At 35.1% G+C, this 15411-nt stretch overlaps 1 non-coding gene across 1 annotated transcript; it reads left to right on the plus strand.

Moving 5' to 3' along the window:
• Window positions 1-12301: 12301 nt before the first annotated feature.
• On the plus strand, window positions 12302-12408 carry LOC133828083 (small nucleolar RNA R71). The gene has a single exon (XR_009890726.1). It is a non-coding gene; the product is annotated as a small nucleolar RNA R71 (small nucleolar RNA).
• The last annotated feature ends 3003 nt before the right edge of the window (window positions 12409-15411 follow it).

Here is a 15411-nt window from a genome sequence, read left to right on the forward strand (position 1 = left end):
TCATTCCAACAATCCACTAACCAATATTCAATAAGCTTGCACACTTACCTTTCTCCACTAATGTCAACAACACATGTTATGGAATCAAAAGGACTTCAAAGGTTCATAACATTTTGGCTTAGGTAAAGGTAGATAAAAAGACATTTAGGCTTCATTATACCATAAGCACATCAAAAACCAATCAAACAACCCACATTGCATTCAATTACCATCCCCTAATTCACCCACTTTCCATCGATTGAGAACTCATAATCAATCCTCCAACATCACTTTATTTAATTATTTATCACTTTTTTTTCTTCTTCTTCTTTTTTTGTTTTTTTAGAAGAAAAAATATCAAAATTTAGTGATGTTGCAAGTACTTTTACATTTTACACTTGTCTCAATCGAGAAATTACATCGTTCACCCATCATACAAACACTTTTTACCCAATTACAATTTGCTCCCCCAAACTTATTTCTAAGCTTATGGCATAATTACAAGGAAAAATAATAATTGGTACATTTTTTTGCTTAATGAAGTGGTTAAACAATCAATCAAGCAAGTTAAGGCACAAATAGGCAAACTAGGGATAATAATGATAAGTGTATGCTTGAAAGGCCCAAACGTTCCAAAAGATTTCCTAAATCATATTCCAAAACACATGTCATCAAGGATTTCGTCTCAAAAGGCAAGCAATGCAAGTTCTATCATATTCATCAATTCATACCTCAAACCCAAGAAACACATGTATAACGCAATCCACTTATTCACATTTGCAACATATACTAAAATTTCCAAAAGGCATCAAAATTAATCCAAAGAGTAATCAAATCAAGCACACGGTTAAACACAATCTACATTTTACAAGAGACAACAACGTCATTTATGCATATCATAGGCTTAACTCTAAACACACAAAACAACTAAAACAACAAAATTTTAACTAAACTAAACTAAAACAGAAAAGTAAGCCTCTCCCGCAAACTTTATTTCACATTGTCTCCAATGTGAACATGACAACCTAATAGAAGAGAACTTACCCAAATGAGCCTTAAAAGGAATTCCCAATGTACCGCCGTGGCTCCAATCTTCAGTGTTGCGGCTCTAATGTTTTTTTTTTCACGTATTGCACGATTCAACATTACAATCCCAAAAGTAAAAAAAACCAAAAAAAAAAAAAAAACTAAACAAAGTCTAATTAAAAATCAAAACGGAAAACAAAAACAAAAAATAAAATAAAATAAAAGTAAAAACCAAATTGTTCATACTTCAAAACTAAAATTAAATTAAAAGATTTAGGGTGCCTCCCAACAGCGCTTTATTTAACGTTTTTAGTTGGACGCTCACTTCTCTACACCTTCAACTTGGGTCAAGTCCACCCCTTGCATGTTGGTATTTCTTGATCAAATCAGAGATTATGCGCAGTGGAACAACAATCAAATTGTCAGATTAATCCCATAAGATTTCTAGATCTACTTCTTCACACTCATATATATATTGAATCAAGGACAAGAATAGAAACATTACATCAGGTCATTCCTTGCTGCTATCTTTTCGTATGGCTGAATCCTTGAGATCTCACACCAAGATCTTCCATAATGTTCTCAGTCACCCAAAGAACGAGTGTGGGCTCGCTATACAAATAATAGGCAATAACTATTAATCAGATATTCTCAACACATGAGATCTGATAAAGTTTGGATCTAGGTTTTGTGAAGAACAATGACCTTTGTTTTTGTCACTGATCTTTTTCTCTGAGAGAATCCTAGATATTTTTCTATCCCTGAAAACTTACGTTATGTGAAAACTGATATCCAATATTTAATAATATCCAATATATTAAAATATTTGTTATTTTAAACAAATTCAAAATAACTGATCAGTTATCAGATTTTTGTTTAAATAATAATATTTAAATCAAATCAAAATATCTCATTATTTATTTAATATTTAAATAACTAAAATTGTGGAATCAAGAGACCAAGTCTATCTCTTATGCGTGTAGCACAGTGCCTGTGCACTGTGCCACACGTGTACCACATGCATGTGCAGGCATGTGATTTTTCCCAATTTTATTATTATTTAAATACCAAAAATCCCAAAAATAAATTAATTCAAAATTAATTATATTTTTGTTAAATCAAATAATTAATTAATTACACATAATTAATCAATAATTATGTTTGATACATAGAAAAATATTTTTACTTATCACATAAGTCCTTTTTGCCCAATTTTTGTATTTGCCTTTGACTGTGATTGTTTGAGCCATTTTGGGGACCATGGACCTATAACATTAAGCTCCAATAAATTGAAACTAAATAATTAAACTCTTTAATTATAATAGTTAATTTATTAATGCTGATATTACTCCACTATAAATTCAGAACTGCACTCTTTATGTTATAGATATACTTTTACAGAAATCTTTTTCTTAAGTCGTCCATTGATATAACCATCTTACAATAGTTCAACCCTCTAATTAATTAGTTCATAAATTAGAATGGAAGAATTACCATTTAACCTTTCTAATTTACTTCTTATTCCTTAAATACCATTAATTCACTAGTGAATAATTAATCTATAATCTAATTATAGATTTGAGCTCAAAATCATTCAGTTCCATAATTAACCCTTAAGGGAACTAATATACGATCCGTTAGGAAAGATTAGATTCCGTATTGTTGATACATGTTCCCAGCCATCCATGATATTAAATCTCCAAAACAAAATTCATTAGCCTCATTCTTTGAAGAGACCTTAACGAATGAATCAAAAGATTTAATAAACATGAACAGGAGTTCATGAACACTCAGGATTTAGGTTGATCTATAAATGATCATCAGTTATGATATGAATTACAAGTCTTTATTGTTAAATGGTTTTTGGATAAAGACTTTAATTCACATCGGTTCATGTCATATATAATCATATTATATAAAGCACCTTTACCGAGATGTCTTTCCACATCAATAATCCGAATCTAGATTATTTGTATCATTATGATACTCAGTAAACCGTACTTACAACTCCAATTAAAGAATTCCATAACTTTAATTTGTTGTTGTTAACTATTTTTATTCATTCATGTGATCTTAATTCTCTCGTACTAATACAAGATCACACCCTCAATAATGAATATGAAATTTTTTATGATATTTACAAAATTATTCAAACAATAATTTAACAATCTAAATATGACAATAATAATAAACCAGTGTATTTATTTATTCACAGAAAAAACAAATGTCTTTACATGCTTTTAGGACACACTCCTAACATTGCATCCTTGAGAGCCATCGTGTCATACGGGGAAAATTCCCTTCTACTGTTGAGAATATTGAAATTATCCTCAATGTCATTGAAACCTTCAAACTTGCCACACAATAATCTTTCCATACGATGTCGAACTGTTCAAAATCGTTCTTTGGTCTTCTTTTTCTTTTTACCAATTGATTCTTGACAATCATTCACCACATCAACTCTACAACAGGTAGGAATTTTAGTTGCTGCAAAGACATTAAAACTTATTTCCTCATTTTGGACTCGCAACCTTAACTCCCCATTTTGTACATCGATTAAAGCTCGTCCTATTGCTAAGAATGGTCTTCCCAAAATAATGGGAATGTTTGCATCTTCCTCCATGTCAAGAATTATGAAATTAGCAGGGAAAATAAATTTACCCACTGTAACGCCCTAGTTACCCCAGAACAGTTACGGTAAACAGTGAACCGGAAATTTGACTCGCTACCCGAGTCCTTTGGTTAAAAACGTGATCTAGGTGCCATTAACAGGTTAAGGTGAAAACCAATAAAAAGGAAATGGTACATTTCATTAAGTAAATAAACTGCTCATGAGCCTTTTAAAATGTTTACAAGTAGTTCGTATTACAAGAGAGTTGCTACAGTTCCAAATATACAATCCCTGCCGGCCTAAGCGGCAAAAATAGGGTAACCCCCTAGTCCCTCTGAGAACTCCTTGACCGTGGCAGTCAAGCGGCCCTGTATGCACATCACATCGCCCAAGCTCTCCACTCAAGGCTGGCCAAGCTTTTCATTTCCTTTACCTGCACCACATAGCACCCATGAGCCAGGGCCCAGCAAGAAAACACAATAAAACATGATATAATATCAACAACGATCATAACAACCATTCAGGACTGTGAGTCCAACAAATAGGTGACAATAGCCAAAAGTCACAGTAATGAGCATCGCTCCCTCTAGCCATGTGATGATAGGGTCACCAGGGCTTAACCGATAGGTGATTTCCTTCATAAGCTTGTTCAGGACAGGTGCATGGTGACTGGTCACCAACATAACCTTCCTCACGACTCTAGAGTCGAAACTATGGACAACGTCCCTTAGCCACGTGACAAACGGTCACCGGGGTCATATACCTTGGCTATAGTCATCTGGTCGTAGACCAGGCAAGTGCTTATAAGTTCTTCGACCTTAGGGTCGGTCCCGCATTAATGTCATAGAGCCATTCAATGCGTGATCATCGACTTTAAAGTCGGTCCCTGACTAGTCAGTGTCCCAAACAGGTAATCAGTGTTCACTAGCATTTAACATGCAATCCATGTCCAGATAAGTCCACTAACATGCCTCAATATCAAACCATGCATGTCACATTGATAGACCCAAAAACGGGTATGTTTTAAATATTTATAAATCGCAAGCGCACGAATCGTTCATATAGAATAGTGATCGTGTAAGCAAGGATATCGAACCCAAAGGAGTTGTCTAATATCGAAAAGAGAAAACTATTTTAAATCAAAATTAATAAATTCTAACCTAGTTCCAAATATTGATGGGATTTTTGTATAATAAAAATAAAATAAAAGACAATAATATAGAAATTAAAAACAATATATATAAATATAAATTAAAAGTAAAAATCAAGATAGTAAAATAAGATTATTAAGATAATAGAATCCACAAAATATAAGTTCAATAATATTTATAAGTACATTGATTCCCAAGTTTTAGTGATAGTTAAAATAAATCAAACTATCATTTTCAAAATATATTTATAATTTTAAGCACAAATTAATTCGAAAAAGATATGATTTTTCTTCACTTTTCAAAGTTATAATTTCAAAGTATTTAGTGTAAATCAATCTAATGAAATAACAAATAAATCAATGAACATTATTTATAAGGCAAAACATAATATTTTTGTTCTAAGCATGGATGTGTACAATTTAATGACACATCTTACACAAAGAATATTATGTTTATGCACTAATGAAGAACAAAATGTAAATATGTGCTAACAATCCAAAATATATGATATTTAAGATGAAAGAAGATATTTGAAGAAGAAAATTCCATAAACTTTGTTGCACAAAATGGGAAATCAAGATACAAAATAAACACTATCTAGTTACAAATTGTTTCATCATCACCTTAATAATCTTAAAAAGATTAGAAACACATAACTAGAATAGCAAATACAAACTAAAAATTACAAACATAAATAGGAAAATTTGGAGGATGAACCTCCAAATTTTTCCTCTAAAAATACATAGAAAAAAATAAAAAGAAGAAGAAGATGAAGAGAATTGAGAGGTTTTGAATGTGTAGAAACTTTGTGTAGAGTAACCTCCTCTCTAAAATGGACACCAAATTCCCTTATTTATAGCCAAAAAAGTGGTATTAAAATAATCAATTTAAATTAATTAAATTGATTAAATTAAATTAATTAAGTATAATATGGCAAATATGGGTAAAATATAGGGTGTAATAATGATGTTTTGGGGTAAAATGTATAAAAAGTGGGGTAAAAATGTGGTATTTTTGGAGAAAATGAGACAAGGGAACATTGATATTTATGGGCTCAATGCAAAATAAAGTGGTTTGGGGCTGCTTTATGGCAGGTGGGAGCTGGGCAAGTTGGAGGCTCATGGGCCGTGTGCTATGTGGTGGTGGCTGCTAGGCACTGATGGCAGCAAGGCAGCTTGGGGGAGCCAGGCGTGGCTTTGCATGGAATGGCTGGCTGAGATGAAAGCTTGCATTTGCTGAAGGAGACTTGGCCACGTTGGGGTGATGCTGAAGGTTGCTTGGAGGTTGAAGTGGGCTTTGGAATGGGCCTGGCAAGCTTGAATTGGAGGCATGGGCTTCAGGAGGAGTTGGGCCTTGGTTAAGGCATTTCAAGAATGCCATTTTTTTCTTCTCTTTTTCAGCTTTATATCTTTTCTTTTCTTTTCTTTTCAAAGCCCAAAAATACAATAAATTTCCTACAAAATAAACATAAAATAAATCATAATAAAATATTTTCAACTATAAAATAAATCAATTTAATTCTTTGAAAATATTAATTATAACTTAATTTATTTTTAACATTTAATTTCAATAATACAACATTTTTACCTCAAACTAAACAATAATAATTTAAATAATTAACTACAACATTTTACAACAAAATAACTATAAAAACACACAAAATAATATAAAATCAAAATAAGACTAATAAATTCAAAATTACTTAAAAACTTAATAAATCAATTAAAAACTCAAGAATTAAGCAACAATTAGCACATAAAAAGTGGTAAAATAACTCTATTTTGTAGAGTTATCACACATACCTATACAGGGTGCAACTGTATTCATACACTGTTTTCTTACCTCTGGTTCGAGTGAGAATATTATATGAACGACCCCTGAGAACGATCAACCTTTAAAATCCTTGACGGTCACCTGGTCATAACCAAATGATAGAATTTATCAATAAAAATGATAACCGAGGGTTCCCAAACCAAAACCCAGCCCCCAAGACCTCAAACACTACCCAACCGGGTACTAGATCCAACCCCGAGGCCTATGGTTTGAATCCCCGAGCTGAAAACCACATTTTAGCAAAATTGGCCTTAAGGGCCACGGCCCCCCTCTGCTGCGCCGCGGCGCGCCCCCAAACAGAGGGGCTCCCCATCTGCCAGACGCCAAGGGCCGCGGCGCTCCCCTGCTGCGCTGCGGCGCTCAGCCCAGAACGGCTAAGTCGGCCGCACGAACCAGTTTTTTCCCCTGTGCTTCTTCCTCTCAAACCAGTCCCTCAAACCACCTCCTCCAAACATATAATTAAACCCCCAAACAACACCCTTAACTCACTTACATCAAACCCCAATCAACTAACACTAAAACACCCCTTTGATTCACACTTTCCACATCAAAACTCTAAGTCTAAAACTAACAATCAAAACAGAGCATAACTTGAGTTCAATGATTAAAACTTACCTTAAAACCTGTTTTGAACTTCCCACACAAGCAGAACCAAGTCTACTAACTCAGCCTTGAAGTTCCTTAGCTTGATATCCCACCTTGAGCTCAAAACACCAAAGAAGGCAATGGAGGAAGTGGTGTACGGAAAGAGAAGATAATGCCTCTGTGTTTTACTCTGTTTATTCTACAGCCTTCTAATCCACTTAAGTCACATATATCCTCCAAAAAAGACCAAAATACCCTTGTGTCATCTTAAGCCTCTAAAGCCACCTCAAGGGCAAAATTGGTACTTTCCGCTTAACCCGTTAATTATAATTAACGCTTCCCAATTCCCGCTAACCTCAATATCCTCAAACACCAATAATTCACATCTTGTTACCCTAAAATCCCCGGTAACGCCATAACCATAAATATCACCCCGAGCCCTGAACTCAAACCTGTTATGACCAAACCGATAAATCATGTTTAAAGATCGTCTCATGTCGAAATACTCGAACCAATCCACATTATAATGTGGTCTCACAATATATCATTAACACGCAAACAAATATTCAACTATACCCTCAACGGGCCAAATTACCAAAATACCCATGTAAACAATTGTGGACTCACATGCACGCATTTAACATCATATTATAATATAATTCTCATAAACATGCATAAACACATTTAATGGCATAATTAAACAGTTATGGTCCTCCCGGCCTACTAATCCAGCCATTAACTATTATAGGGATTCCGGGGCATTACACCCACCTTCACTAAGACATCCTCTATCACTCCACGAGGATGCTTAATGGAGCGATCTGCCATCTGTAAAGAAACCGTTGTAGAGCGAGCTTCTCCCAATTTTAGCCTTCGAAAAATAGATAGAGGCATTAGATTCACACTTGCCCCTAAATCACATAAATATTTTGTTTCGACTGAGCCCCCTATAGAACATGGAATATTGAAATTACCCGAATTTTTAAGCTTGGGAGATAGTTTCTTCTGCAAGATTACACTACACTCCTCAGTAAGTGCCACTATCTCATATTCCTTCAACTTCCTTTTCTTGGCCAAAATATCCTCCATGAATTTAACATACCTTGGCATTTGCTCCAAGGCCTCCGCAAATGGGATATTGATATGCAGTTTCTTGAATATTTCAAGGAACTTTGAGAATTTCTTATTAAGGTTGTTCTTGCTGAGCCTTTGTGGGTAGGGAATCTTGATGTGGTGATATATGCTCACTTTTTGTGTAGCATCTTTGGTTGGGAGGTCTTCAGTAACCTTGTTTTCACCTTGCTTCTTTTCCACTATGCCCTGTGCCTGTTGATCCTGAACCTTGTCTTCATCTGACTGCTTCACACTTGGCCCTTCATATTTCTTCCCACTTCTCAATGTAATAGCCTGGCACTGTTCTTTTGGATTGACTTCAGTGGTGCTAGGCAGGTTACCTTTGTAGGAAAAACCGATTGTAGGATCTTTATTTAATTTCATGCAATTTACATATTATCAAACAAACATGCAAATTCCTATAACATGTTCCTATGAAATTGATACAAATACAGAGTAAAGTAAAAACTTACATTACGCAGCGGAACTAGAACAACTCCATCCTTCAATCTCTTTAACCCTTGATTCCTTTATGTAGCAGGGTATTATCAAGAGATTGAACAAGATCAGCAACACAGTCTTCCTCACTAAGCCTTTGATCAACCTAGAACTAGTGTGGGCTAGTTCTCAACACATGAGATAGAGATCTTGAAGAGAAGAAGAAGAGAGAGTGTCCAAGAAAGGTTAGACTGTCTAGGTTTTCACTTACCAATCAACTGAAACTCACTTCCTTATGAAAACCCTAGATATCATATTCCTTATATAGGCAACTTAATGGGATTTATTTAAATTTAAATTAATTAAAAATAATAAACAAAAATAAAAGCCTTAAGCTGCCATAAATGGACTTGGGCTCAATCTTAAATCCCAACTGGGCCTAAATTCAAAACCTTTTATTTTATTTTTTAATTAATTAATTAAATCCTTATTCAAATTAACTAATTATAATTTGAAACTTGATTTAATATTATTTATTTATATTGATACCAATTTATCAATATTAATAAATTTACCCAAAGATTCTCTTTTATTTTCTAAATCTCATATCTCTGTAAATTTTCCAAAATTGACCTAGTCAACTTTAAAAATCCTAATTGATAATTAAATCAATTAATTGAGAAATTCTAGATGATTTACTCAAAGGTGATGCGGGGACTATGGATCCATGAAATCAAGCTCCAACAAGTTACCGTGAATTTATTTACGAATAATTTCACTACCTTATTAATTTCTCGTGACTCCATTATAGACTCGGAATTGAACTCTTGAATTCATAGAACGTATTTTCAAAACCATAAATACGTTATCCATTGTTATAACCATTACAATCAGTCAATCCTCTATTGATGACTTACTAACGAGCTGGGTGCAAATTACCGTTTTACCCTTCATCAGTATTTTATCCTTAACTCCCACTAAGTTCCTTATAAATGATATTTCCATGAACTTAATCACATAAATGAGATCTCAATCATTTAACCTTTTGAACAAAGCAATTAAGGAAATCATCTTTTCACTTCTCATACAGAAGTTATAGATTTCGTATCTATGAATAATACTCCCACTCAATTACACTAATAAAACTCTAAGATGTAAGTATGGGCTAGATCGTAGGGTAAGCTTGTAACGAACAAGTCAAAAGATTTAAATAATATAATTAGCAGAATATTATCACTCAGAATTAAGATCGACTTAACATATGGTCAACATTGTGACATTGATTAGATTTGATAACAACGATACTTATTTATCAATCAATAATCAATATCGGTCCTAGTCCGATGTAACTAAATACATCTGATCTTATCTACTTGGTCGATGCCTTGGACAAGACATCACACCCTGAATGTGTAAGTAGATCATATCGTAGATTGCCTAATCGGTGAAAATCCAATGCACTGATCTAATCTTAGGACTCGTTCTTTTGAACATATAATTACAACTATAATCCACTGTGACCTAGTCACTATAATTGTAACTATCCATATGTTCGGGATTTTATAAATGTTTGTATTATTTCAATAATCATGTAATAAAACAAGCAAACACGGTTGTCAAACTAAATGATTTCTACTACTTTTATTGATAATATGAAATCGTGCTACATGTCTGACATGGTTTTATAAGGGCATAAAACCCAACAACCTTGAGCACGGTTGGCCATAAAAGTAGCCAATTGCCCTATCTGAGTCTCCAAATTTCTAATAGAAGACCGCGTCTCAGTCATGAATTGATTAAGAACATCAGACTGAGTATCAGGCTATCTCACAGGATTTTGTTGTTGTTGCATAGGCGGCTGAGGTGGTTGTTGTTGAGGCCTGAAACTCTGTTGATAGAACCCTTGAGGTGGTTGCTGAAATGACTGATGTGGTTGCTGAATTGAGGATTGACCTTGTTGATCATTCTTCCAGGAAAAATTGGGATGATTCCTTCACCCTTGGTTAAAAAAGTTTGAATACGGGTTGTGTTGACTGTGTTTTTAGCCAACGACGTGAGAACGTCAAAAACGATGAACCTTCAAGAGAATTTAAATGACACAGACAGTTCAATCAAGAAAAGTAAATAACACAAGATATTTTATAGTGGTTCAGCCCCGATTGTCGGTAATAGCCTAATCCACTTAGAGTTGTGATTTATAGATCTGTACTCAAGATCAGATGGACTGAGCCAACTGAGTTTCTTCAGTACAGATTGCAAAAATACAAGAATTCTTTCAAATGCCAGCACTTTCTCTCTCTAGAATACTCAGACCCAAATTTTCTCTCTCTAGAAAGAAGCAGCAGAAGAAGCCTCTCTAATCCCATAAGCCCTCTATTTATAAGCTTAGGGTCATACATACGATATCCCCTAGAATCGGGATATTTTATTATACTTATTACATTTAAATTACAAAAAACATTCAAAATTCAAAATGTAACAAACCCCCCATTTGTGGGAAGAATGAGAGATTCCCGCATATCTTGTTGAAGTTGTTTCTGGGAATCTTGACTTAGTCCTCCTCTAGCTAGTTGATCCACCTCCTACTGACCACCCATGCAAGTGCTGGTCGGACATGTGCATGGTGGTAGGACATGTTTTTGTGGGTCGGACAAGTGCATGGTGGTAGGACATGCACTTCTCTCCTCATCCTTGGGGTCTCCTAGGTCCACTCTCTTGAGTTCTCCTCGGACCAAGGTCTCTTGGGCTCTCCTCCTCGGACCTCATCCTTGGGGTCTCCTAGGATCACTCTCTTGGGGTCTCCTAGGACCACATCCTTGGGGTCTCCTAGGACCACTCTCTTGAGTTCTCCTCGGATGCACTTTCCTTAGCTCTCCTAGGATGCACTCTCCTTAGCTCTCCTAGAATGCATTCTCCTTAGCCTCCTAGGATGCACTCTCCTTAGCTTTCCTCGGACCAAGGTGCACTTGGCTTGGTTATGACATCTTTCAAGCAGTCCAAATTCTTCGTCAGTCTACCGGGTCACTTTCTCACAACTCTGAGGAGTCAATGTATTTATTGACTATTTAATGTGTCTTTTACGGACCATGTACTGCCATTTGTCACCTCTATTGCCACGTTATCAATCTCCATTTTTGGGGATAACAGGTTGTTATTGTTATTTTGACGAGGAAAATTCCCAATGGCTTGAGCTTGTTCCAATGACATATTATTTACATCCGCGTATTAGTACTTTTCATAAGCATGAGGACCCCCACATAATTCACACATAGTTTGAGCTTGCATCACGGGGGCTGCCATTGTACTGCCTTGCAACTGTTTAGTCAAAGCCTCAACTTGAGCAGTTAACTTAGATATTGCATCAATCTCATGCAAACCAGCCACTTTCTTTGAGTTACCTCTCTCACTTGGCCACTGTTGATTATTAATGGCCATTTCTTCTAACAAATCATATGCCTCATTGGCGCTCTTCCTCATAAATTCCCCACCAGCTGCTGCATCAATGAGTGTGCGAGTGGTACCACACAACCCATTATAAAAGTTACGAACTAACATCCATCTCTCTATCCCATGATGCAGGTACTTCCTTATCAGGTCTTTAAATCTCTCCCATGCCTCATATAAAGATTCATTATCCAGCTGGTAGAAATTGTTGATCTCCCCCCTCAGCGTAGCTGCCTTGGCTGGAGGAAAGAACTTGGAGAGAAACTTCAGTGCAAGATCATTCCATGTAGTGATTGAGTTAGGTGGCAAAGATACCAACCAACTCTTGGCTCGCTCCCTCAGAGAAAATGGAAATAATATGAGTCTGATTGCATCATCACTAACTCCATTCATCTTGAATGTCTGATGGAGCTCAGCGAAGTTAGCAAGATGCATGTTTGGGTCTTCAGTTGGTAGTCCCCCAAACTGGACAGTGGATTGAACCATTTGCAGAATGGCAAGTTTTATCTCAAAATTATTGGCATCTACAGCGGGTGGTCTGATGCAAGACTGAACCCCTGTAATGGTGGGCAATACATAATCCCTCAAGCTTCTAGCTGGTTGATTCTGGCCATTAGCTTGGTCTTCAACAACACCCCCATTATTACCATTTATTAGATCTGCCATTTCTATTTCAACCCTTCTTTCACTTTCAGCTCTTCTTTCCAATCTCTTGCTTTTTCTGTTCAGTCTACAGGTCTTCTCTATTTCAGGATCAACAGGCACTCTTGCAGCAGGTCCTAGACGTCGCATATACTACCTGTACCTGAGATGAGAAAAAAAATAGACAATGACAGAATTAGTGAAATTGAAAAGAAATACCAAATTAGAATAAAATTCAATTATTTCAATATTAGCTAACGTAGTCCCCGGCAATGATGCCAAAAACTTGTTGTGAAAAATCCAACATGCAAGTATACGTATCGTCTTTACAAGTAATAACTCATGTAAGTGAGATCGTTCCCACAAGGACTGTGGCTAAGTACCAATTAATTGAATTTTTGTTTCTATTTGGCTATCGAAAAATGGATTGTTTAAACTAAATAAACTAAGCAATAAATAAATAACAAAACAATAAACAAGATTCAATCAAGAAATGAAATATAGGGAAATTAATTTTAATTGCTTCCACTTCCTATTTCAATAATGCAAAATAATTTTCCTTCTTCTTCTAATGTGATGGCAGATTATAGAATTACCAATATTCCTATTAAGACATAAAGGTACTAAATTGCAAGGTAAAATACTGCATTTCTGAGATAAATTACACAAGCAATCAGCATTAAGCAATAATCTAAAGCCACACAAGCTACACAAATACTCTCGTTTTGCATCAAAACTTATGTTTATTCAATTAGAGCATTCCTAATATTCACTTTTCAGATTTCATATTAGAATCATAGATCATGTAAAAGGTGGCCAATCTAAAACATGTATTGAGCACAAATATGAATAAATCACATATCAATAGAAGAAAGAAAAATATCAAAATTGCATTAATCCATAGAAAGCTTCAGACAATCTCCATTAAAAACCCTAAATTGGAGTTTAGTTCATAATCTCCATTAACATGTTCTTAACTGATTAAAAAAAAAACCATAATCAAAAGCAGAAAAATAAAGAGAGAAGAGAAGAAACTAGTTGGGATTGTCATGATCCGCCAATGCTTGCTCTCGTCTTCTTTTTCTCCTTTTTCTAGGTTTAGCGCAATCTGTATGTAATGCCCCAAATTTCCTAATAAGGTTTAGGACCTTGATTAGGAGGCCGAGAAGGCCATAATTGATTTATTATATTATTAAATGATAATATGCATGTGTTAGGTGTATAAAATATGCATGTGAACCCATTTCTGATTAATTGGGTGATTTTCATATTTTGGCCATTTCGGGCATATTTGGCATATATGTGATATGTGTGTGGTGCTTTATTATTATTTGGTTATGCTAGGGTTACCCAGCACGAGACGATCCTAGGAGGTAAGCTAGTGGGAAAGTCACAACGAGATTTATTATTGACCCAGAGTAATTCAAGAGGTATTTAGCATTACCAGGTTATTGGGTAATGGGAATTAATTTTTGATGATAAATTGGGAGTTAGTAAGATCAGGGGGATATTCTGGAGGTTTTGACTATTTTGCCCACGGGGACGTTTTCGGGACCCCGAGCGTTAGGATTTGTTTGAGGCTGCTTAAGTGTAATGACCCAACTACTCTAGACTTTGGACCATTAACGAAAACTATACATAGACACTAATTTTTAATAAAACTTACAAGTGAAATAATCATAACTTCATTAAAAACTTGTAAAACAAATGTTAAACTACATAAAATTTAAAGTAGGATATGGGATCCCATTGTTTAAAAGAAATACATAACATAATTGTAAATAAAATGGATTACATAATAAAGTGCGGAAAATACATATAAAACCATAATTAAAGAGACTTCATCCTCGAATCGAACTCTCGGCCCTTCGATTCCCTTCCGCCTCAATACACATCCCCAAGCTTCCAAGAACCTTTCCCGCCACCAAAGCTATTTTCCTGCACATATAAACATAAAGGAGTGAGCCTAATGCCTAGCAAGGAAAACCTAACTCGTAAACCATATACATAAAATTCATAATGCAACATAAAACATATCATAAACATATGTCACACATACTATAATGGCCATTATTACTTGGGGTCCCATAAACAAAACAAGTCATATGCCCATTAGATTTGTAGGGCTTGCTAGCTAAGCAAGTCATATGCCCATAAATTTATTGGGGCTTGTTAGTTGTACAGGTCATATGCCCAAGTCTACAAACATACATAATACACAAATCATAGTTAACATAACACATAAATCATAAGATAACATATGGCATAACACATAATATCCTATCCTATTTTCCTTACCAAAAGTACGGGGATATGAGAACAGGCTTGGGACTTTGGAACACTCCTATAAACCATAAATGAAAGGGTGAGTATACTAAAGAAAAAGGGATGAAAGTGATGAAAGAACTATACCATCAAAATATACTTACCAAGAATCTTATGTTCAAGATCTTAGATTTCCTATCCAAGAATAAAGAATAAAGTTAGGGTGCTGAGTAGAAAACGATACCAAAATGAACTAGAGTTTGGAATACCTTGAATGCACCCCATATGTGACATGCATGGTTATTCTTGATGCATGTTGGATGT

This window comes from Humulus lupulus, chromosome 3, assembly GCF_963169125.1.
Source record: "Humulus lupulus chromosome 3, drHumLupu1.1, whole genome shotgun sequence".
Taxonomy (NCBI): Eukaryota; Viridiplantae; Streptophyta; class Magnoliopsida; order Rosales; family Cannabaceae; genus Humulus; species Humulus lupulus.